The sequence below is a fragment of the Haematobia irritans genome, chromosome 3 (assembly GCF_050003625.1).
Source record: "Haematobia irritans isolate KBUSLIRL chromosome 3, ASM5000362v1, whole genome shotgun sequence".
In the NCBI taxonomy this organism is placed as follows: domain Eukaryota; kingdom Metazoa; phylum Arthropoda; class Insecta; order Diptera; family Muscidae; genus Haematobia; species Haematobia irritans.
Window position 1 is genome coordinate 48194411 of NC_134399.1, and position 25706 is coordinate 48220116.

The 25706-nt window shown below is 35.8% G+C and overlaps 1 protein-coding gene and 2 long non-coding RNA genes across 14 annotated transcripts in view; 1 reads left to right on the forward strand and 2 right to left on the reverse strand.

Annotated features, from left to right (window-relative positions):
• Positions 1-25706, forward strand: part of dtn (transmembrane protein 132C dtn) — a 604515-nt gene that overhangs the window by 179980 nt on the left and 398829 nt on the right. The gene's annotated exons all lie outside the window — the stretch shown is intronic.
• On the reverse strand, positions 9150-9554 carry LOC142228580 (uncharacterized). The gene is made up of 2 exons (XR_012720214.1): positions 9478-9554; positions 9150-9410 (listed from the first exon to the last, which is right to left on the reverse strand). It is a non-coding gene; the product is annotated as an uncharacterized LOC142228580 (long non-coding RNA).
• On the reverse strand, positions 13515-14079 carry LOC142228150 (uncharacterized). The gene is made up of 2 exons (XR_012720082.1): positions 13843-14079; positions 13515-13775 (listed from the first exon to the last, which is right to left on the reverse strand). It is a non-coding gene; the product is annotated as an uncharacterized LOC142228150 (long non-coding RNA).

The following is a 25706-nucleotide window of genomic DNA, read 5'->3' on the forward strand; positions in this document are numbered from 1 at the left end:
CAAGAGTAGATAAAATATTAGAAAATTACACCGGCACCTATTCAGATTAATGTGGCAAGATGTTAGTCCACTTGGGGTACACTTTTCCCTCCCTTATAAGTAAACGCCTTGGCAGTCGATGTACCCATAATCTCCAAACTGCCTCTAAATATAGCAAGAACCTAATTACACATTTTTGTTTTTGGTTATCATTCCCCTTTAACAAAATAGACTTAGAATTTCATTTTAAATTCACTTTAGTATATTGAAAGAAAACAATATTCAATATTTATTAAACTTAAATTAAATAGAGAAATGAAGAGACAAAAAGCACAAAAAAATACAAAAAGAATAATAATAGTGTACTCACAGCAGTGTTGTTGCTGCGAGAATAATTCACGTTCCCTTTTTAACGACGATCAGCTTCAATTGATGGGCCCAGCAATGAATGAAGTTGGTTGTTGTTATTTCTATTTGCTTATGGGATCAAAACGTAATGTAGTAAATTTTGTAATGAATAGCAACCAAATTATTAATGAAGTGGCTATTCACACAAATTGTAATACAACAACAATATTGGGGATGAATACTAAAAAAAAAAAACTTAATCGTAAAGGAAGCTAATTTATGAAAATAGGATATATTTAATCGGCATTAATCAGTTCGTGTGGAATATATAATTTTGGAATATTATGAGGTTAGTTTTTAACAAGCTAAGTTTAATTAAAGAAAATTAAGATTTCGAAAGGAAAAAAAGAAAAAATAATAATAAACAAATAGAACTGCACTTCGAGACTAGGTCTCGAAATGGACTCCTGGTTGCGACTTTCCCGAAAAACAGGCACGTGAATATATAGTCCAATACTTTAGGCTTCGCTTATATTTAAAATGTGTTTGGAAAGATCGTAAAACTTCATGATGTTGTAAGTGGGCAAAATTGTAATAATATTTCCAGTTCTGGGAATGTTGGACACCAACACAATTGACGGATGTGGTTTGGTTTCGAAAATTTTGATCTACAAAGTGGTGCAGGGTATAATACAGTCGGCCCGCCCGACTTTACACTTTCCTTACTTGTTTCTACATAAATATATTGAATTGTACCACTTCATTACAACTTGCCACTCCCCTTGCGGAGAAGGTTACCCAAAGGCCAAACATTACAACTTGAACAATTTTGTTTCCTTTCTCTATCATTCAATAAAATAAAAAGTAGAAAAGAATCGTAACATAGCATTTGCGGACCAGAGGTCTAAGGATTGCTTTAAAGTTGCTTTGATGCTAATTGGTGAAGTTTGGGAAGAAGCCGCTTTGGAGTTAGTCGATAAAAAAAGACATACCGACTAAATCTAGAGCACATGCATGGATACCTGCAAACCCTCCTGATCCTCAGTCAATACTAAACAGACTAAAGAAATGTAACCCAGATCTTCCAACCGCCGATTGGAAGGTTGGTCGTTTGGATGAGGTGGATTGACCAAGATGACATGCGGTGTTTATATTGAACACTGAGTCGCTGCCACATCTAGCCCAGACTCAAGGACGTGTAAGTTATGGCTTTAATGATATTCATATGAAGGTATACAAAAGCGATCAGCCAAAGGATTCCGAAACGGACAAGCCTCCGTTATTCAGAAGAGAAAATTCTCCTTACGAAGCCGAAAGAGACACAAAAACTGCATACATTGACAAACATCGAATGCGGGAAGCTTCTACAGGCTCAAACCTCACCAAAGCTGAACCGCGGATTGTTGCGAGAGTCACCGAGATCTGTGAAGATGAAGCCCTTGATGACTCAATTGAAGCGGCTGATGTGATGGTGGTTGAAAATTTGGATGGTTCTACTCCTCCAGATAAATCTTCACCATTTGAAGGCCGCTTGTACTGCCTTAAAAGTTCTCCTGATGAAATGAGACATAGATATAGTTCTTATTGAAGAACCATAACAGGTTGGCTGATAAGTCCCCGGTCTGACACATAGATGGCATCGCTAGTATTAAATGCATATTATTTTTATATAGTACCAACCTTCAAATGATTCGTGTCAAAATTTGACGTCTGTAAGTCAACTAGTTTGTGAGATAGAGCGACTTTTGTGAAGCGACTTTTGTTATTGTGAAAAAATGGAAAAAAAAGGGATTTTGGGTTTTGATAAAATACTGCTTTCTGAAGAGAAAAAATACGGCGGAAGCAAAAACTTGGCTTGATAATGAGATTCCGTATGCAAAATTCAAGCGTGGTCAAATGAGCACGGAGGACGGTGAACGCAGTGGACGCCCGAAACAGGTGGTTACCGACGAAAACATCAAAAAAATCCACAAAATGATTTTGAATGGCCGTAAAATGAAGTTGATCGAGATAGCAGAGGCATTAAAGATATCAAAGGAACGTGTTGGTCATATCATGCTTCAATATTTGGTTATGCGGAAGCTCTGTGCAAAATGGGTGCCGCGCGAGCTTACATTTGACCAAAAACAACAACGTGTTGATGATTCTGAGCGGGGTTTGCAGCTGTTAACTCGTAATACATCCGAGTTTTTCCGTCGATATGTGACAATGGATGAAACATGACTCCATCACTACACTCCTGAGTCCAATTGACAGTCGGCTGAGTGGACAGCGACCGGTGAACCGTCTCCGCAGCGTGGAAAGACTCAAAAGTCCGCTGGCAAAGTAAAGGCCTCTGTTTTTTGGGATGCGCATGGAATAATTTTTATCGATTATCTTGAGAAGGGAAAAACCATCAACAGTGACTGTTATATGGCGTTATTGACGTTTGAAGGTCGAAATCGCGACAAAACGATCCCTATATGAAGAAGAAAAAAGTGTTGTTCCACCAAGACAACGCACCGTGCCACAAGTCATTGAGAACGATGGCAAAAATTCATGAATTGGGCTTCGAATTGCTTCCCCACCGTATTCTCCAGATCTGGCCTCTAGCGACTTTTTCTTGTTCTCAGACCTCAAAAGGATGTTCGCAGGGAAAAAATTTGGCTGCAATGAAGAGGTGATCGCCGAAACTGAGGATAATCGTTGTATCGCTCTTGAAGGGCACTATGTTGAATAATAAAAACGAATTTTGACAAAAATATGTCTTTTTATTTGTTAGACCGGGGACTTATCAGCCAACCTGTTATGTATATTAGAATAAGATCTGTGAATTAAGCACTCTGGGTTTGAAACTTTTGCATAATACCGGTATAGATATAAATCGAGCATGTATAACTGCCAAAAGCGAACTAAACTTATTTCTGCTTATCCCTTGTCAGCGATATATAAAGGATGTATCAACTTAGCATATATACCAGGAAAGTGGAGGGAAACAAAAGTCGTTTTCATACCTAAAGACGGAGAAGTCACTCACCCGAGTGCGAAGGACTTCCGACCAATCAGCTTATCCTCAATCCTTCTTAAAACTGTGGAGAGGATGATCGATATTTCGACAACATGCTTACTCGAAGGGCAGGTCTAATGAGACCGCATTGCATGAATTAGTCGCTTTATTGAAAGCTCACGGCGTTTGAAGACGATTTTTCTCGTGACGGATGAGATCTGTTAAGATCTCGTTGATGACTCAATTGAAGCGGCTGATGTGACGGTGGTTGAAAATTTGAATGGTTCTACGGTTCCTCCAGATAAATCTTCACCATTGTAAGGCCGCTTGTGCTACCTTAAAAGTTCTCCTGATGAAAGGAGACATAGATATAGTTCTTATTCAAGAACTATATGTATATAAGAATAAGATCTGTGAATTAAGCACTCTCGGTTTCAAACTTTTGCATAATACCGGTAAAGATATAAATCGAGCCTGTGTAATTGCCAAAAGCGAACAAAACTTAGTTTTGCTTCCTTCATTGAGCAATACAGACACTGTCGTTGCCAGTTTAGAGATAGCCAAATGCAAATATTGGGTATCTTCGGTCTACATGGGACATGATAGGGAGATGCCTCCGTGTGCCGTTAACACCTTAGTTGAGGAGTCATTGAAAACAAAGACAAAACTCATTATGAAAACAAAGACAAAACTCATTATTACTATTATGGGATGTGATGCAAATGCACATTATAGTATTTGGGGAAGTAGTGATACTAATGCAAGGGGAGAGTAGCTAATAGAATTTATTTTGCGTACTAACTGGGTAGTTTGCATTACGGGGGATGCACCTACCTTCGTCACCAGAAATAGGCAAGAGGTTTTGGACGTCACATTGGCCTCTCCAGAACTGAATGATAAGATATACTACGGGATTTGTCTCAGACCTTCGTTACATCAGTTTCAAATTAGCTGTTCGTACTTCAAAGACCATATTTCCGCCAAATGTGAGGAAATCCGATTGGAATAGGTATAGGGATATGTTCAATATGATAATAGCAGCAATACCGTAGATAAATATGTGAAGGATTTCGAACAAACCGTGGAGCGATTTTCAAAGGCTTTCAACATCTCACTAAAAAATCGACCACCATGGTGGTCTACGGAGTTAAGTAATATGAGGAAATCCTTCAGGAAGCTCTTTAACAAAGCGAAGTCCACAAGAGCTCCGGAGGATTGGGACACTTACAAGACGAATCTGAGAGGATATAAACGAGAACTGAGAAGGTTAAAGTGGGAGCCCGATTAAGTTTCAGGCTCACTTAGACTATTCCGTCCATTGTGATGAGAAGGTCTCAGCATAATTCTTGAAATGATTACCAGACTACGGAAGGTACTAGCATCCACTAACTCCGCTCCAGGTTTCATTAAAACATCGGAGGCAATTGGACAACGTCCAGTGAGGAGACTTTGGAGGTACTTTTGGACACGCATTTTCCCGGAAATCAGACGGTTGAACAATGTTCTGGGGGTGCAATAGAAGCTCAGCGGTCATTTCCTATCGAGGAAATTGTATCGGAATCTAGAATACAATGGGCTTTAAATAGTTTTGGTCCATTCAAATCCCCCGGACCTGATGGAATTACTTCGGCGGAATTACAAGCAGAAACTGACGGAAAATCCCTTGGTTGACGGTAATATATAAAGGATGTATAAACTTAGCATATATTTCAAGAAAGTGGAGGGAAACAAAAGTCGTTTTCATAGCTAAAGCGGGAAAAGCCTCTCACTCGAGTGCGAAGGATTTCCGACCAATCAACTTATCCTCATTCCTACTTAAGACTCTGGAGAGGATGATAGATATTTATCTTAGAACTAGCATCGATTCAAGTTTGCTTTCGAAACGACAGCATGCATACTCGAAGGGCAGGTCTACTGAGATCGCATTGCATGAACTAGTCAGCTTTATTGAAAGCTCACTATCGTTCAATGCATACACAATCGTGGCGTTTCTAGACATCGAAGTGGCATTCAATAACGTCCATCCGAGCTCGATATTTAATGGACTGGCACATCTGAATGTTGATCCAGGTATACTTAGGTTGTTAGACGAACTTCTAATGAAGAGACTATTTCAGACACACTAGGACAAGCATACATACAAAGGTATGTGAACAGAGGCACTCCTCAAGGAGGAGTTCTATCACCTCTTCTTTGGATGTTGAGCTGAACAACCTTCTGGTTTCTCTAGAAAAAGAAAGGTGGTGGCAGACGAGATTTAATGGAAAAATACTAACTTGGATGGATTAATATAAGGAAAAATGCCCCCATGTGCAATCCTGCCCAGGATATTTTGGTATCGGGAAAAATAGAAACCTTTAACCCATGAATTACACGTCACGCCCTTTCTCGCGATACCAAAATATCCCGGGCAGGATTGCACAGTGGGGCATTTTTCCTTATATTAATCCATCCAAATTAGTATTTTTCCTTTAAATTGGATAAAACACAATTTTCTGGATTAGTTTCGAATAAGGCGACCATATAGCCAGAAAGTACACGTTACGACCTTCTCCTGATACCAAACTATCTTGGGCAGTTTTGCACACTGGTTTGAATTTATAAAAAATAAGGATCCATTAGTGCGGTTTTATTTCGACAATATCTCAATCGTTATGTGATCTTATGTTCTGTGACCTTATGTTCTGAAAGTGCGCTCCTAGCTCTTTATTATGGCATCAAATTTGTCGCTTAGTTAATTTATTATTGGTCAAAAGTAGTCACATGCTCACAATTCGGTCCTCAAAATAATGCCAGATGTGCCAAACGTAGTGGATTACACTTTGGCGAAACCACTCATCGTCAAAAAGTTTGATATATAGATTTCTATATTGATGGCTCCAAATTGGATGGACAAGTGGGTTTCGGAGTATATTCTAAAGATCTGGAACTTCGTATAGCGAAAGATAACCTAATCACTGTAGTGTTTTTCAGGCTGAAATATTAGCAATAAGAGAGGTGGCGAATTGGCTGAGAAGTAATGTTCCAACAAATGTTGACATTAATATATACTCAGACAGTCAACCTGCAATAAAATCCTTGGACTCTGCGTTTCTTAACTCGAAAACGGCCATAGACTGCTGCAATATTCACCTAATATGGGCCATAGGAACATACCGGGGAACTGTGAAACGGAGGAGTTAGCAAGGCTAAGAACTACCTGTTGGTATGGCTAATCTGTTGGTATGCCTCTGGCTACCTGCAAGCTCTTACTGCGTGAGAAGGCTGTGATGGCAAATGTTCGATGGGAGAATTGCAAGGGTTGTAACGACACCAAGCAAATATGGCCCCATTTAAACTTAAACCGCACACTAGATATGCTAGTGTTCTCAAGACGTCAGATTTCACTCCTGATATCTGCTATAACGGGTCGCTGCCTGATAGGCGATTTGGCAAAAACTATTGGCGCGAAGTATAATGACTATACTGTTTGAGCTGTCATGATGTGGAGGAAAAGGAATCAAACACCTCTTGTGTGAGTGTCCTGTTTTTTGTGTAAAGCGTAAGCGAAATTTAGAGGCATATAGCTTTAGATTACTGGCGGACCTGGAAAATGTTAACTTAAGCAGTCTGCTAATATTTTTGGAAAAAATAATCGAGAAGGTTCAGCGGTTAAAACTAGAAGTGCCCATATGTAATAGGTACTTTTAGTTAATGTGGTATCACAATGGACTGAATAGTATAAGTGAGCCTGAAACATAATCGGGCTGCCACTTTAACCTAACCTACTGTAGCCGGGATTGAATTTGAGTTCTCTGTATGGTGAGACACAGTTGCTTGTTCCACACCACCAACACATAGTTTTATTTCCTAGCTTAACAAGAGGAAAAGATTTTGTTTTACGTGTATTACATACATTAGGTGCATCATGTTTTCACAAACACCATTTTTTTTGTAAACCATTATTTTCATGGAAGTAACAAGTGCGATCACAAAAGTCAATTACTTTTTAAAATTATATTTAAATTTTTTTTATGGAAAGGCCAACATTTTAATTTGAAGTATATTGGTGATGTTTTGGAATGGCAACAACAATTGTTTTGCGAATTGCTGGAATTGAACATGAGCATAAAAGTTCATGAATCCAATGATTCACTACTTAGCTAATACTGGAATATAACAATTCATGGCTATTAAGGAGGATGATTTAGATGAAACTTTGTAAGCAAGAGCGGAGTGAGCTTTTGTATGATTTCGGGAATTCACAATCACGTAGCGAAATTGAACATATCATTTTCCATGAACGTTTTTTATCTGTAGGGAATTATTAAGCCAATTTTTTTTCAAACAGGAGTATATGTCGGTACTGTGAAACAATTTTTAAGAGCACTTTTCCAAGCACACTTTTTTATCACACATGCACTTTTTCACAATTTAGAAGCGTAGATGTTAATACATAAATGAGATGGGAACATATGCAAAAACCCAAATGGTATTGCGCGCATTGTTTGTGACAGCACATAGTGTTCTGAGAGAGAGGGAGAACCATTTTGGTGTGTGATGTTGAAGTTGTGTTAAGTTTGCACAATTAATTGAACGATTAATTTAAGGAGTGTGATTAAATTGAGATATAATATAATACTTGCGTTTACGATTCGAGAGCGTAAAAATTAGCGTTTTGAGAGTAGAATGAACTGTATAATATTTAGCGGTGAACACAAAGTACCAACTTGGATATTTTGTGCTACCATCAGCGCGAAATGAGATTAAATCCAAAGGGCTATTTCAAAGGAGGCTCGAATGGACCATGACGAAAGTAGTATGAGACTTTCTGTAAAAAGGGAAAACATAAAACTTGGCAGAAAGTGGCAGGGCACTTTCTTGTAACAAAATAAAAGGGTGAAGTCATAGGTAATGACCTCTTAGGCACGTAAATTTCAGAGAGTAGAAAACTACTACAAATCCTATCAAGTAATGTAGGAAATGATTACCTACACATAAAAATTTTTTTTTGATTTCAATCACGAAAATCGCGGAATCAATCATTTTTTTAATTGAAATGTCTTCAATGACGAAAATGATAGTATCAATCACCCATTTTGATTGAAAACCAACACGATTTTTAATTAAAAATTTAATTGACTTTCGTCACATAATCAATTAATTGTGTGATTGAATCAATTAAAAACGTGATTGATTTTTAACATAAAATTCAATCACAGTTTTAATTGAATCAATTAAAATTTTAATTAATTTCGCGACAAAAATCAATCAACTATTTGATTCATTCAATTAAATAATTAATTGAAATTGGCTATAAATTTCGATCAAAAAATTTATATATTGCGACCCCAAAATCGTATTTAGTTTTTTCTCTTCTTTTGAAATAAAAGAAAATATGTGTTTCTTATAAAACATATTTAATATTTTATTATTTTTTGAATTATGCAATAGACAAATAAATTTGGTTCTTGTCATTTGTGTTTTGTTCTAACATAACTTACAAATACAACTACTATCAATAACAACTATAGGGTGAAAAAATAAATTATAATCACCCATTTTGATTGAAAACCAACACGATTTTTAATTAAAAATTTAATTGACTTTCGTCACATAATCAATTAATTGTGTGATTGAATCAATTAAAAACGTGATTGATTTTTAACATAAAATTCAATCACAGTTTTAATTGAATCAATTAAAATTTTAATTAATTTCGCGACAAAAATCAATCAACTATTTGATTCATTCAATTAAATAATTAATTGAAATTGGCTATAAATTTCGATCAAAAAATTTATATATTGCGACCCCAAAATCGTATTTAATTTTATTTGAAATAAAAGAAAATATGTGTTTCTTATAAAACATATTTAATATTTTATTATTTTTTGAATTATGCAATAGACAAATAAATTTGGTTCTTGTCATTTGTGTTTTGTTCTAACATAACTTACAAATACAACTACTATCAATAACAACTATAGGGTGAAAAAATAAATTATATAAATCATTATCTTCCTTATAATAATAACCATGTTAGCATGTTCCTTCTAATATGTAGATGCGCCTAGATTTCCAATAAATCAGCAGCCTGTAAGCTAAATTAGTTTTTCTGAAAGTAAATGGAATAATTCGAATTTAATTTTGTTCAATTAAAAGTTAATTTTGTTAAACATTACCTGCATAGAATATCAAGTTCAATTCTTAGTTCCAGGTTGCAGATTTATAATCTTCTTTTGCAGTTGTAGTATTTTAGCATAAAAAGGTGTATTAAGTAGCTCGGTAATTTAATTTTAGTAACAATTCCTTTCCAAAATTTCAGCTTTATTGAAAGCTCACTATCGTTCAATGCATACACAATCGTGGCGTTTCTAGACATCGAAGTGGCATTCAATAACGTCCATCCGAGCTCGATATTTAATGGACTGGCACATCTGAATGTTGATCCAGGTATACTTAGGTTGTTAGACGAACTTCTAATGAAGAGACTATTTCAGACACACTAGGACAAGCATACATACAAAGGTATGTGAACAGAGGCACTCCTCAAGGAGGAGTTCTATCACCTCTTCTTTGGATGTTGAGCTGAACAACCTTCTGGTTTCTCTAGAAAAAGAAAGGTGGTGGCAGACGAGATTTAATGGAAAAATACTAACTTGGATGGATTAATATAAGGAAAAATGCCCCCATGTGCAATCCTGCCCAGGATATTTTGGTATCGGGAAAAATAGAAACCTTTAACCCATGAATTACACGTCACGCCCTTTCTCGCGATACCAAAATATCCCGGGCAGGATTGCACAGTGGGGCATTTTTCCTTATATTAATCCATCCAAATTAGTATTTTTCCTTTAAATTGGATAAAACACAATTTTCTGGATTAGTTTCGAATAAGGCGACCATATAGCCAGAAAGTACACGTTACGACCTTCTCCTGATACCAAACTATCTTGGGCAGTTTTGCACACTGGTTTGAATTTATAAAAAATAAGGATCCATTAGTGCGGTTTTATTTCGACAATATCTCAATCGTTATGTGATCTTATGTTCTGTGACCTTATGTTCTGAAAGTGCGCTCCTAGCTCTTTATTATGGCATCAAATTTGTCGCTTAGTTAATTTATTATTGGTCAAAAGTAGTCACATGCTCACAATTCGGTCCTCAAAATAATGCCAGATGTGCCAAACGTAGTGGATTACACTTTGGCGAAACCACTCATCGTCAAAAAGTTTGATATATAGATTTCTATATTGATGGCTCCAAATTGGATGGACAAGTGGGTTTCGGAGTATATTCTAAAGATCTGGAACTTCGTATAGCGAAAGATAACCTAATCACTGTAGTGTTTTTCAGGCTGAAATATTAGCAATAAGAGAGGTGGCGAATTGGCTGAGAAGTAATGTTCCAACAAATGTTGACATTAATATATACTCAGACAGTCAACCTGCAATAAAATCCTTGGACTCTGCGTTTCTTAACTCGAAAACGGCCATAGACTGCTGCAATATTCACCTAATATGGGCCATAGGAACATACCGGGGAACTGTGAAACGGAGGAGTTAGCAAGGCTAAGAACTACCTGTTGGTATGGCTAATCTGTTGGTATGCCTCTGGCTACCTGCAAGCTCTTACTGCGTGAGAAGGCTGTGATGGCAAATGTTCGATGGGAGAATTGCAAGGGTTGTAACGACACCAAGCAAATATGGCCCCATTTAAACTTAAACCGCACACTAGATATGCTAGTGTTCTCAAGACGTCAGATTTCACTCCTGATATCTGCTATAACGGGTCGCTGCCTGATAGGCGATTTGGCAAAAACTATTGGCGCGAAGTATAATGACTATACTGTTTGAGCTGTCATGATGTGGAGGAAAAGGAATCAAACACCTCTTGTGTGAGTGTCCTGTTTTTTGTGTAAAGCGTAAGCGAAATTTAGAGGCATATAGCTTTAGATTACTGGCGGACCTGGAAAATGTTAACTTAAGCAGTCTGCTAATATTTTTGGAAAAAATAATCGAGAAGGTTCAGCGGTTAAAACTAGAAGTGCCCATATGTAATAGGTACTTTTAGTTAATGTGGTATCACAATGGACTGAATAGTATAAGTGAGCCTGAAACATAATCGGGCTGCCACTTTAACCTAACCTACTGTAGCCGGGATTGAATTTGAGTTCTCTGTATGGTGAGACACAGTTGCTTGTTCCACACCACCAACACATAGTTTTATTTCCTAGCTTAACAAGAGGAAAAGATTTTGTTTTACGTGTATTACATACATTAGGTGCATCATGTTTTCACAAACACCATTTTTTTTGTAAACCATTATTTTCATGGAAGTAACAAGTGCGATCACAAAAGTCAATTACTTTTTAAAATTATATTTAAATTTTTTTTATGGAAAGGCCAACATTTTAATTTGAAGTATATTGGTGATGTTTTGGAATGGCAACAACAATTGTTTTGCGAATTGCTGGAATTGAACATGAGCATAAAAGTTCATGAATCCAATGATTCACTACTTAGCTAATACTGGAATATAACAATTCATGGCTATTAAGGAGGATGATTTAGATGAAACTTTGTAAGCAAGAGCGGAGTGAGCTTTTGTATGATTTCGGGAATTCACAATCACGTAGCGAAATTGAACATATCATTTTCCATGAACGTTTTTTATCTGTAGGGAATTATTAAGCCAATTTTTTTTCAAACAGGAGTATATGTCGGTACTGTGAAACAATTTTTAAGAGCACTTTTCCAAGCACACTTTTTTATCACACATGCACTTTTTCACAATTTAGAAGCGTAGATGTTAATACATAAATGAGATGGGAACATATGCAAAAACCCAAATGGTATTGCGCGCATTGTTTGTGACAGCACATAGTGTTCTGAGAGAGAGGGAGAACCATTTTGGTGTGTGATGTTGAAGTTGTGTTAAGTTTGCACAATTAATTGAACGATTAATTTAAGGAGTGTGATTAAATTGAGATATAATATAATACTTGCGTTTACGATTCGAGAGCGTAAAAATTAGCGTTTTGAGAGTAGAATGAACTGTATAATATTTAGCGGTGAACACAAAGTACCAACTTGGATATTTTGTGCTACCATCAGCGCGAAATGAGATTAAATCCAAAGGGCTATTTCAAAGGAGGCTCGAATGGACCATGACGAAAGTAGTATGAGACTTTCTGTAAAAAGGGAAAACATAAAACTTGGCAGAAAGTGGCAGGGCACTTTCTTGTAACAAAATAAAAGGGTGAAGTCATAGGTAATGACCTCTTAGGCACGTAAATTTCAGAGAGTAGAAAACTACTACAAATCCTATCAAGTAATGTAGGAAATGATTACCTACACATAAAAATTTTTTTTTGATTTCAATCACGAAAATCGCGGAATCAATCATTTTTTTAATTGAAATGTCTTCAATGACGAAAATGATAGTATCAATCACCCATTTTGATTGAAAACCAACACGATTTTTAATTAAAAATTTAATTGACTTTCGTCACATAATCAATTAATTGTGTGATTGAATCAATTAAAAACGTGATTGATTTTTAACATAAAATTCAATCACAGTTTTAATTGAATCAATTAAAATTTTAATTAATTTCGCGACAAAAATCAATCAACTATTTGATTCATTCAATTAAATAATTAATTGAAATTGGCTATAAATTTCGATCAAAAAATTTATATATTGCGACCCCAAAATCGTATTTAGTTTTTTCTCTTCTTTTGAAATAAAAGAAAATATGTGTTTCTTATAAAACATATTTAATATTTTATTATTTTTTGAATTATGCAATAGACAAATAAATTTGGTTCTTGTCATTTGTGTTTTGTTCTAACATAACTTACAAATACAACTACTATCAATAACAACTATAGGGTGAAAAAATAAATTATAATCACCCATTTTGATTGAAAACCAACACGATTTTTAATTAAAAATTTAATTGACTTTCGTCACATAATCAATTAATTGTGTGATTGAATCAATTAAAAACGTGATTGATTTTTAACATAAAATTCAATCACAGTTTTAATTGAATCAATTAAAATTTTAATTAATTTCGCGACAAAAATCAATCAACTATTTGATTCATTCAATTAAATAATTAATTGAAATTGGCTATAAATTTCGATCAAAAAATTTATATATTGCGACCCCAAAATCGTATTTAATTTTATTTGAAATAAAAGAAAATATGTGTTTCTTATAAAACATATTTAATATTTTATTATTTTTTGAATTATGCAATAGACAAATAAATTTGGTTCTTGTCATTTGTGTTTTGTTCTAACATAACTTACAAATACAACTACTATCAATAACAACTATAGGGTGAAAAAATAAATTATATAAATCATTATCTTCCTTATAATAATAACCATGTTAGCATGTTCCTTCTAATATGTAGATGCGCCTAGATTTCCAATAAATCAGCAGCCTGTAAGCTAAATTAGTTTTTCTGAAAGTAAATGGAATAATTCGAATTTAATTTTGTTCAATTAAAAGTTAATTTTGTTAAACATTACCTGCATAGAATATCAAGTTCAATTCTTAGTTCCAGGTTGCAGATTTATAATCTTCTTTTGCAGTTGTAGTATTTTAGCATAAAAAGGTGTATTAAGTAGCTCGGTAATTTAATTTTAGTAACAATTCCTTTCCAAAATTTCCACACATTAAAATCGTCTATTAAAATTTGAACCAATCAAAGACAAAAATAATGGGAAAGCAATGTAATATTTGGTATTATATTGATGATACTTTGCAAATTCTGGAAATAGAAAAAAATATAGATGGAAAATACATATTTTTATTATTTTCGGATATTTTTCATATTTTTAAATCCAAAAGAAAGAACTTTTTTACCATTCATAATTCAGCTCATTAGTTTATATACCAGATATACTGCTCTCTACTTGGGTTCAAACTGAAAAAGGCAGGTAAAACAAAAATGCAATTTAATGCCAACGCTACTTCGCAACTTCAAGGTGAATCTTCCAACAAACCCATACCGCTCTTGGTTTTAAGAAAACTAGGAGTGAAAAAGTTTATAATTTTAAAATCAATACGGTACCCACTTTTTTATTGCAAACATATTATTATATATTTGATAAAATGATGGAGTTGATGGGATTGATTGGTCAATTTCACGAAATAAAATTGGTCACTAAAAGAAATGAATAAAAAATATATTATTTTAGTCCGTTTAATGTAAACAGGCTTCAAGGGAAAACGGTATTCACAATTTCTTACCTTCAATAAACGTAGATTGTTTTCCATTTTTACAATACCACAAAACACAAACACAGGTAATTTCAAATGTGTTCTGTCATATATTTTTTCAAACCTTTACCACGTGGCCGTTTGTTGTTGCACACTTTATTTATTTCAACCCTTTGCTATGATTTGTTGTTGCGTTCAAAATATTTATGCACACATTTTGAATGCAGCAGACAGAATGTTGCCAATCACGTTTTTCCATTTACGCGAAAAACAAAAACCCAACCGTTCGTTACGAGTTACTTCCACAGACTGATCTCTCCATCATACATTGTTGAATAAATACCCATTCTCTTGTTCTCTTTTCGCTCTTTCCATTGCTCAAAATTATTCAGTTTCAATCACAAAGGTGATTGGATCAATCACATGTGTAATTGGAAACGGAAAAAATTTCAATCACGTTTGTAATTGAAAATTATTTCCAAATTGATTGAATCAATTAATATTTTAATTGGAAACGTAACAAATATCAATCATTTTTTAATTGGTTTTTATTCGGATTTGATTAAATAATTAATTGAATCAATTAACATATTAATTGAATCCGTTTCCAAATTCGATTAAGTGTTTAATTGACAAAATTTTGGTGATCATTTTTTGTGTGTACTGGGGAGAAAAAATAAAAGTGAGACCAAGTTAAGTTTTGTACAGTTTATTTTACCATCCTTTGGGCGATGTTGAGTCTTCGGCTGACGTTGACAAAAGAGGAAGTTACATTTTGTAGTTTAATTAAGAAACTTCGCATTGTTAGCAAAATTGACAGATAAAAATACTACCAAATTTATAATACATTTTTAGTACGTAAGAGCTTAAACTAAATACAGCGTATCATAATATTCATGTTAAGCAAGGTTTAACAATCCAAATTGATAATTGTCATCTAGATTAAACAAACTATTAGTAGCTTTGAACATTTCAGGTACTCCGCTCGGCAGAATACACGGACGAAAATGACTGTTTTTCATATTGTTACGTTTTCATATTGAGGCGTATTTAATGACCCGATAACTAAAACACAGTTCTTTTCAAGTAACGACAATCTAAAATTTATTTGCTTAACTGAAAGACTTCACTTATTTGCTCTACGATGTGTACTGTATGAATTTTAGCTTACGACTGACTTGACAGCTTTCTCCGCCAGGGGTTTATATGCCGAGATTTGACTATTTAGAAAATTCTGGTAAGTCTGGCCTACAACCATCTAGATTAATCGATAAGCAGATATCGCACATCTTTATCGGTTTATGCTCATAGTCTTGCCTACAACCATCTAGAACATTATACAATTAGCCGGCAGATGTCGCATACCAGATTATGTTCATAGACTTGCCTACAACTATCTAGAACAATCACATGGTCGCTTCTGTCGCTCATAGGTTTGCCTATCAAGTATCTCGTAATTTAACTGCAGATGATTATGCTCATATTACTACAAAAATAACAATAAATGAAGATAACAAAGCAAAGGGGTTACTTTGCAATGAGCGATTGAGAAAGATGTTTAGGAAAGTACTAGAAAATAAAGATAATTCTAACAAGTGATGGCGTAATTTTATCGTTACAATTTGAAATTTGAAATTAACGGAAACTAATTTAAATACACTTAAATCTAGAAATATGAAATTCGTAACAATATGTTTCGGTGTAAAAATTATATGTTTGGAACTCAAAATTTTAGAACATTTTTAAGTGCAAGCATACAATGTTCACAAACTATCATAACATGTCAGGAACATATATGTTATAATGTAGAACATATTATGTTTGGGGCATAACATTTTTTAAATATAATATTGCCTATTAACATGTGTTTAGAAAGAGAGACCGATAGAAAAATAAAGATGCCGAATGAGAGAGATAACGAATGATTTCAACACAACACATTGAGGCCAAGAGTCTAACATTGTGGAATATGTAAAATGTTCTAGATTGATTGGTGAGTTTTATATTGGTTTAGAAATAAATAAGTGATCAGACTTATTAGTATTTATCAGTTTAAACAATGTACATCTGACACCTAGTTTTGCCGATTGTTGTTTACCTTCGAGCTCTTGTAACTAGAAGGTTCCCTATAGTCAAAGTCAAATTGTTGCGTTGATCATTGACGATAAAATCAATCTTTATTGGCCTTTTATATCTTATCATTACCAAAGTACAAATACACTATTTTCTATATAGCGGATTTTGGCATATTATTATATTGAGATATTAATACTTAATTGACAATTAGATAACTTAATAATAAAGCTACAAATAAAAAATACAAGTTTATAATTATGAAATTATACATATAAAATTTTACATATAAATTTAAAAAAAGTTTAGCAGGAATAAGGATGAAAATATATTCCAAAAAGTAAAAACTAGCATAGGAACTTTAGAAACCATTGTCTATAGATTCATCATAGCTAAAGATTGGAACTCTTTGAAGGACCAAAGGAAATGCCTGCTATCATAAGGTATATAATTGTTCCAAATGCGTATGGCACGAATCTGAAAAGATCTTTGCATCAGAAGTGATTGGAACCTGGGAACCGTCAGAGCATGCGTTCGATACAACGAACTGGAATCTTTCGAACAAATATATCGGCTGTCGGTTCCTCATTATTCTATAAAAGAGACAAATAACGCGCAAATCAATAATGTCATTAAATGTACACCCCAGAAATTGAAATGTATATGGCGAAACGTGTTCGTAATACCTCAGATTGAATGCAAATCTAACAATCCGGTTCAAACATACCCTCAATCTACTGAGACTACCAAGATGCACCCCAGAAAGAACCTCGAACCCGTAGGCAATATTCGGTAGAAGTAAAGACTTGGCTATGTGCATTGTTACGTTCAAGGGCAGTATAGGACCAGAATTATAAACCTTCCGTAGCAAAAAAGTAGTCGTGGAAATATCTTTTGAGATATGAAAGTCAAATTTCAGCCCGTCGTCTACATAAATACCCAAAATGTTCAAACATCTAACATTCTCTAACAGAAACCCATTCAAAGAAATATTTAGGGACGCCCCAGATTGATTTCCAAACATTATATACCTGGATTTGATGGGGTTGATGGCAATATAGTTCGATTACATATAAACCACTATTGATTTAGTAAACATAAGCATTTTTGGGGTATCATTGGTATAGGTTTGGGATGCGTGCAATGTCTGCTACATATATATGGGAGCTATATCTAAATCTGAAACGATTTGGATATTTTCCAGGTTTGGTTGATACCACAGAAGGTTACTTTGTGATAAATTTGAGTAAGATCGGTTAATAAATAAGGCTATTATGAACAAATTTTGGGAAATCGGGCGATACATATTATAGAAACTACAGCTAAATCTGAGCCGCTTTCGATGAAATTTTACACATATAAAACTTGTTAAATAATAACTTTGTGGCACATTTGACGTCGATCGCTTAGTAAATGAACGCAATCTGACCCCATTTATCGAAATCAGGCGAAACATATATGGGAGCTATATTTACTTTGATCCGATTTTGTTTCCAAAATTTTGGCCAACTTTGAGTAATATGGGACTTATGGCCAAATTTGGGAAAATCGGGCGATACATATATATGAGAGTTATATCTAAATCTGACCCTATTTCAATGGAATTTTGCACAATTAAAGGGAGGTAAATAAGATTAGTTTGCGGCAAATTTGACGCTGACACGACTAATGTACGCGTTAGAATTGTTGTTGTATCCTGGAAACCAGTTTCTATAAGTTGTCACATGTTGTTGTAACTTGACTGTAGAAACAATAAGCATTGTTCGACTGTTCACCACTTAGGTGAATTCTAACAAATTAGCTTTCTAAAAATAAATTGAGTGTTGTTGCATTACTATGTAACAAAACGAAATAAAAATAAGATTAAGGGACTTGTAAGTTATATGAAAAGATGATGTACAGTGGGAGAAAAGATGATTCAATTTGTAAGAGGAAATTTCCCAAATGTTTTCTCCATAAGGAGTTAGCATAAAGGGCCCAAAATTGAGTTATCTCTCCCAACCAGATCTATACTAAAGGCTGTGGAAAGGTGCATTCGCCCGAACCGAAACATGTACAGTCCAGGCGTGTATAGATTTGTATCTGGCGTTTTCTTTTCAATGGCTCTATTAACCATGTTCCTTAATCTATATCTGTCCATAAAGCTCGAAAAATAATTGTATAATTAGATATAATGCATTTAGACGTCAATTGCCTGTTTCGGTATCAGGCTAACATGTAATATAATAAGCAACGATGAGCCCGTCGTAAAACTAGGAAAAACACGACTAATGTACGCGTTAGAATTGTTGTTGTATCCTGGAAACCAGTTTCTGTAAGTTGTCACATGTTGTTGTAAGTTGACTGTAGAAACAATAAGCATTGTTCGACTGTTCACCACTTAGGTGAATTCTAACAAATTAGCTTTCTAAAAATAAATTTCGTGTTGTTGCATTACTATATAACAAAACGAAATAAAAATAAGATTAAGGGACTTGTAAGTTATATGAAAAGATGATGTACAGTGGGAGAAAAGATGATTCAATTTGTAAGAGGAAATTTCCCAAATGTTTTCTCCATAAGGAGTTAGCATAAAGGGCCCAAAATTGAGTTATCTCTCCCAACCAGATCTATACTAAAGGCTGTGGAAAGGTGCATTCGCCCGAACCGAAACATGTACAGTCCAGGCGTGTATAGATTTGTATCTGGCGTTTTCTTTTCAATGGCTCTATTAACCATGTTCCTTAATCTATATCTGTCCATAAAGCTCGAAAAATAATTGTATAATTAGATATAATGCATTTGGACGTCAATTGCCTGTTTCGGTATCAGGCTAACATGTAATATAATAAGCAACGATGAGCCCGTCGTAAAACTAGGAAAAACACGACTAATGTACGCGTTAGAATTGTTGTTGTATCCTGGAAACCAGTTTCTGTAAGTTGTCACATGTTGTTGTAAGTTGACTGTAGAAACAATAAGCATTGTTCGACTGTTCACCACTTAGGTGAATTCTAACAAATTAGCTTTCTAAAAATAAATTTCGTGTTGTTGCATTACTATATAACAAAACGAAATAAAAATAAGATTAAGGGACTTGTAAGTTATATGAAAAGATGATGTACAGTGGGAGAAAAGATGATTCAATTTGTAAGAGGAAATTTCCCAAATGTTTTCTCCATAAGGAGTTAGCATAAAGGGCTCAAAATTGAGTTATCTCTCCCAGCCAGATCTATACTAAAGGCTGTGGAAAGGTTCACTCGCCCGAACCGAAACATGTACAGACCAGGCGTGTATAGATTTGTATCTGGCGTTTTCTTCTCAATGGCTGTATTAACCATGTTCCTTAATCTATATCTGTCCATAAAGCTCGAAAAATAATTGTATAATTAGATATAATGCATTTGGACGTCAATTGCCTGTTTCGGTATCAGGCTAACATGAAATATAATTAGTAATATATCTAAAATTGATCCGATTTTTTCCAAATTTAATAGCGTTCGTCCTTGTGTAAAAAAATATAATAATTGCGGTCGGAATCCTGCGAACAACAAATAAGTCCCCGGTCTGACACATAGATGGCGTCGTTGGTATTAAATGCATATTATTTTTATATAGTACCAACCTTCAAATGATTCGTGTCAAAATTCGATGTCTGTGATTCAATTAGTTTGTGAGATAAAGCGTCTTTTGTAAAGCAACTTTTGTTATTGTGAAAAAAATGAAAAAAAAGGAATTTCGTGTTTTGATAAAATACTGTTTTCTGAAGGGGAAAAATACGGTGGAAGCAAAAACTTGGCTTGATAATGAGTTTCCGGACTCTGTCCTAGGCAAATCAACAATAATTGATTGGTATGCAAAATTCAAGCGTGGTGAAATGAGCACGGAGGACGGTGAACGCAGTGGACGCCCGAAAGAGGTGGTTAACGACGAAAACATCAAAAAAATCCACAAAATGATTTTGAGTGACCGTAAAATGAAGTTGATCGAGATAGCAGAGGCATTAAAGATATCAAAGGAACGCGTTGGTCATATCATTCATCAATATTTGGATATGCGGAAGCTCTGTGCAAAATGGGTGCCTCGCGAGCTCACATTTGACCAAAAACAACAACGTGTTGATGATTTTGAGCGGTGTTTGCAGCTGTTAAGTCGTAATACACCCGAGTTTTTCCGTCGATATTTGACAATGGATGAAACATGGATCCATCACTACACTCCTGAGTCCAATCGACAGTCGGCAGAGTGGACAGCGACCGGTGAACAGTCTCCGAAGCGTGGAAGGACTCAAAAGTCAAATCGCGGCAAAACGACCCCATACACGCAAAAAAATAATTTTTTCCTCCCAAACGAAATTTTAGACAAACAAAGTTCGTTTCTCATTTGCGTTTCGCTGTAAGGAAGTGTATTTGGAAGAAAAGTATATACTTTTTGTGATAAACGTTTATTCTTTTCCAGGATGTAAAAACAATTTCATAAAGACTAACTCAAAAAAAAATTTTTTCTGGCTAATTGCATTTTCCCTCACATCTTTCTCACTTCCACGAAGATTTTTAGTTCTTAGCACCTTTTTCTGTAATACAAGCAATGTAGAAGAAATTATACGATTTTATAAATTTTTAAAATTTTTTACCTTTCGCCTGGACGGAGAATCGAACCGCGGACCATGCACTTTGTAAGCCAACACACTAACCACTGAGCTATGTACCTGTTATGGTCATCAATAGATAAATATCCATATAAGTTACATTTATATAGCATAGCTTGCGGCGCCCACGAACCGAATAAACAAAGTTTATTTAACAGAAACAAACATTTAGTTTGGCACCGTGGAGCAGTGGTTGCTACGTCTGACTCTCATGCCAAGGGTCGTGGGTTCGATCCCTGCTTCGACCAAAGTTTTTTTTTTTTTTTTTTTTTTGTTACATACATTCTACATATGTTCGGAAGATTCCGAAAAAAATGGTCAACATTACATTGTACTATATTAAATTTTGAACTGTAAAATGTGTTTTATTAAAGACCAAAAGTCAGAAAAGAAGAGTGTTTGATATAAACGAAATGGACTCTGTTGTTGTTTCAAAAATAACTTTTTTTATTGAAAAAATAAAAACTTTGTAACAAACGAATTTTTTTGGTGATAAAAGTTTAAAATTTTCGAAGCAATTCAAAAAACTCTAACAAAAGAAAAACGTTTTCGGTACACGTTTTCCAAACGTTTTTTTTCTTTGCGTGTATGAAGAAGAAAAAAGAGTTGTTCCACCAAGACAACGCACCGTGCCAGAAGACATTGAGAACGATGGCAAAAATTCATGAATTGGGCTTCGAATTGCTTCCCCACCCACCGTATTCTCCAGATCTGGCCCCCAGCGACTTTTTCTTGTTCTCAGACCTCAAAAGGATGCTCGCAGGGAAAAAATTTGGCTGAAATGAAGAGGTGATCGCCGAAACAGGCCTATTTTGAGGCAAAACCGACGGAGTACTACCAAAATGGTATCAAAAAATTGGAAGGTCGTTATAATCGTTGTATCGCTCTTGAAGGGAGCTATGCTGAATAATAAAAACGAATTTTGCAAATACGATTACATTTGGTGAACTTTTCATACATTATAATATAGTTGACGAAATCCAACATTATCCCCGGCGTTGACGTAGGTCAAGAATTAGATGTTCCGAGGGAGTGGAGTTGACTGGTCTTGTTGCTGTGGTTCTGCGATAGCTGGTGTATTCTGGGTTGTCGTCTGTCCTGCTTGTGTAAATAAATAAATAAATAACTTTTGAGTGCAGACTTGCATGACACAACGACAACATTCATTGCTTGAGCGTTCGTGGCTCTGGATATAGGTTTTATTTATTGCTAGCAAGCGCTTTTGAATAGTGGTCAGACTCTTAATCTTTTGTTAAAATTCTTAAAGAGATGTGACATGTTGGTTAAGACGATTAGATTGCAATTTCGAAGGAATAAATAGCTGATCGGTGTCGCCGTGACTGGTATATGACGAGATGAGTGTAGACGTTAATGACTGTTGTCCGGATAGTTGGATGAATTCCTGTTCACTATGCAGTTTGGGTTTGTTGATAATAATCCTGAATTATTAAGGAAATCATTTCCTTCTCACAGGCTATTGTGGCTTGAGTTGAGTAAACCGTTGGTTGTTGTGGGTAAGTGGTGTCCAAGTAATGTTATTTGGTATAGACTTTATTATATAGTTATCTTCGTTCAAAGTTTCCTCGTGCGTTTTGCTATTGGCTCGCTGTCGTCCTTTTCATTGTTACGCTCTGGTTTTTCTTCTTAAATTTCTATCGGTATCAGAGCTATATATTGAATGGTTCGTTTATATTTTCCAGTGACCGTTTGTACTTCCACTACTCGGACTAAACCATCATTCCGAGGAAATACGCCAATTATTCGTCCTATCGGCCATTTCATATGCGGAGTTTTGGCTTCTTTTGCTAGAACCATAGCTCCTGTTCGAAGGTTTGGAATCGAGATTCGATTTTATTTGAAGAAGGAGGAACATCACCTTAACTGGGATAGATGTATCCCGCAAATTGCGGCTGTCCTCCGAAGTGATTACCACAGTTCAATACAATGTTCGCCATATTACGCCATGTTCGAGCAGAACATGTGTTTGCATGGCGCATCCTACACCGTATTGGAGCAATTAGGACTAACGTGTGATGATACTATAATTAACCGGACTGATTCATTCTCCACCTTAAGAGACAGAATATCCAAGAACTTAGAGTAGGCCCATATCAAAGCAAGTAAAATATATAACACCAGAACAAAGCTCGTTAGCTACAGAGTTGTCCAGGAAGTTTTTAGAAAAACCCATACAATGAGTAGTTTTCAGAAGGGGATAAACGCAAATTTTCTCCTAAGTCTCCGAAGTGCCGATATAACGATCTGAAACCGTAAGTAATATAAGACTTGCCCGTCTTTCGTGGATCGTGCCACACTTTTCTAAACTCTTCAAGTTTCTAAAGTTTTCAAATCTTCTCCTGTTTGTTTGTCGTCAAGACTTCCCAAAAAAACAGTTTTGTTACGATTAGAAACAAATTATTTTACTTTCAACGTTTTGTTTATTGGTATACCCTAACATTATTATTCAACCGTCGAACTGAACGGACGTGTTTTCTAATAGCGGAGGATTTCATCGTAATAAGTACTTATTACGAATTTCACGTGTGGTGGAAATAATAAACCACCATGCAGCGAAATTCAAAGTCATCCACTGGGTTGCTAACTTCAGGGCCCAGTGGACGGGTAACGACTGAAGTTATAAATTTGGGCAGCGACCAAGAGTCAGGCCCAATTAGTCGACCTGTAGACGGGTCGACTGGCGGCGACACTTTGGTAAGTCGAACCTTTTCTAAGGTGACGACATCAAAAGGAGGCAATCCCTCTCGAAAGAGATTCAAGGAACGAAGAAATGCTTTGTTTATCCTAAAGAAATTAGGATCAGTCGACCCAAGCACGTTGTCGGCTAAGCAAAGCGATTCCTTAAAATGGGCTCAAGGAATTCTTGAAGCTGGAAAAAGGGAACGATCACCGGATGAGCTACCATCCTCTAAACGGGATCAAAGATCGTTTGCCTCAGTTGCAAAAGACAGCCTTGTGATGGCTATTATTAATAAAGGAGCATTGGACGGTATGATTCCAAGGCAAAAATGGGGGGAAATTGAGAACGCGATGTCTGGTGTCTACTCAGAGGTGCGAAAAAAGTTTCCCGGACCAAGTCCTCGACGGCAAGATGCTGGATGGTATCAAGGACGATATAAGTTAATAGCTTTTGCAGACCAGAGGTCTATGGATTGCTTTAAAGCTGCATTGATGCTAATTGGTGAAGTTTGGGAAGGAGCCGCTTTGGAGTTAGTCGATAAAAAAGACATACCGGCTAAACCTAGAGCACATGCATGGATACCGGCAAACCCTCCTGATCCTGAGTCAATACTAGAGAGACTAAAAGAATGTAACCCAGATCTTCCAACCGCCGATTGGAAGGTTGGTCGTTTGGATGAGGTGGATGGACCAAGACGACATGCGGTGTTTATATTAAACATAGAGTCGCTGCCACATCTAGCCCAGACCCAAGGACGCGTAAGTTATGGCTTTCATGATATCCATATGAAGGTATACATAAGCGATCAGTCAAAGGATACCGAAACGGACAAGCCTCCGGTAGAGTCAGCAGTGAAAAAATCTCCTAGCGAAGCCGAAGGAGACATAAAACCTGCAGACTATGGCGAAAATCATATGCGGGAAGTTTCTACAGGCTCAAGCCTCACCAAAGCTGAACCGCGGATTGTTGCGAGAGTCACCGAGATCTGTGAAGAGGAAGCCCTTGATGACTCAATTGAAGCGGCTGATGTGACGGTGGTTGAAAATTTGGATGGTTCTACGGTTCCTCCAGATAAATCTTCACCATTGTAAGGCCGCTTGTGCTGCCTTAAAAGTTCTCCTGATGAAAGGAGACATAGATATAGTTCTTATTCAAGAACCATACATATATAAGAACAAGATCTGTGAATTAAGCACTCCGGGTTTCAAACTTTTGCATAATACCGTTAACGATATAAATCGGGCATGTATAATTGCTAAAAACGAACTAAACTTGTTTCTGCTTCCTTCATTGAGCAATGCAGACACTGTCGTAGCCAGTCTAGAGATATCCATATGCAAATATTGGGTATCTTCGGTCTACATGGGACATGATAGGGATATGCCACCCTGTGCCGTTAAGACCTTAGTTGAGGAGTCACTAAAAACAAAGACAAAACTCATTATGGGATGCGATGCAAATGCACATCATAGTATTTGGGGAAGTAGTGATACTAATGCAAGGGGAGAGTCGCTAATAGAGTTTATTTTGCGTACTAACCTGGTAGTTTGCAATAAGGGAGATGCACCAACCTTCGTCACCAGGAACAGACAAGAGGTTTTGGACGTAACGTTGACCTCTCCGGAACTGAATGATAAGATATCTGAGTGGCAAGTTTTGAGGGAACATAGCTTCTCAGATCATCGCTACATCAGTTTCAGATTGGCTGTTCGTACTTCAAAGACCATATTTCCGCCAAATGTTAGGAAAGCTGATTGGAATAGGTATAGGGA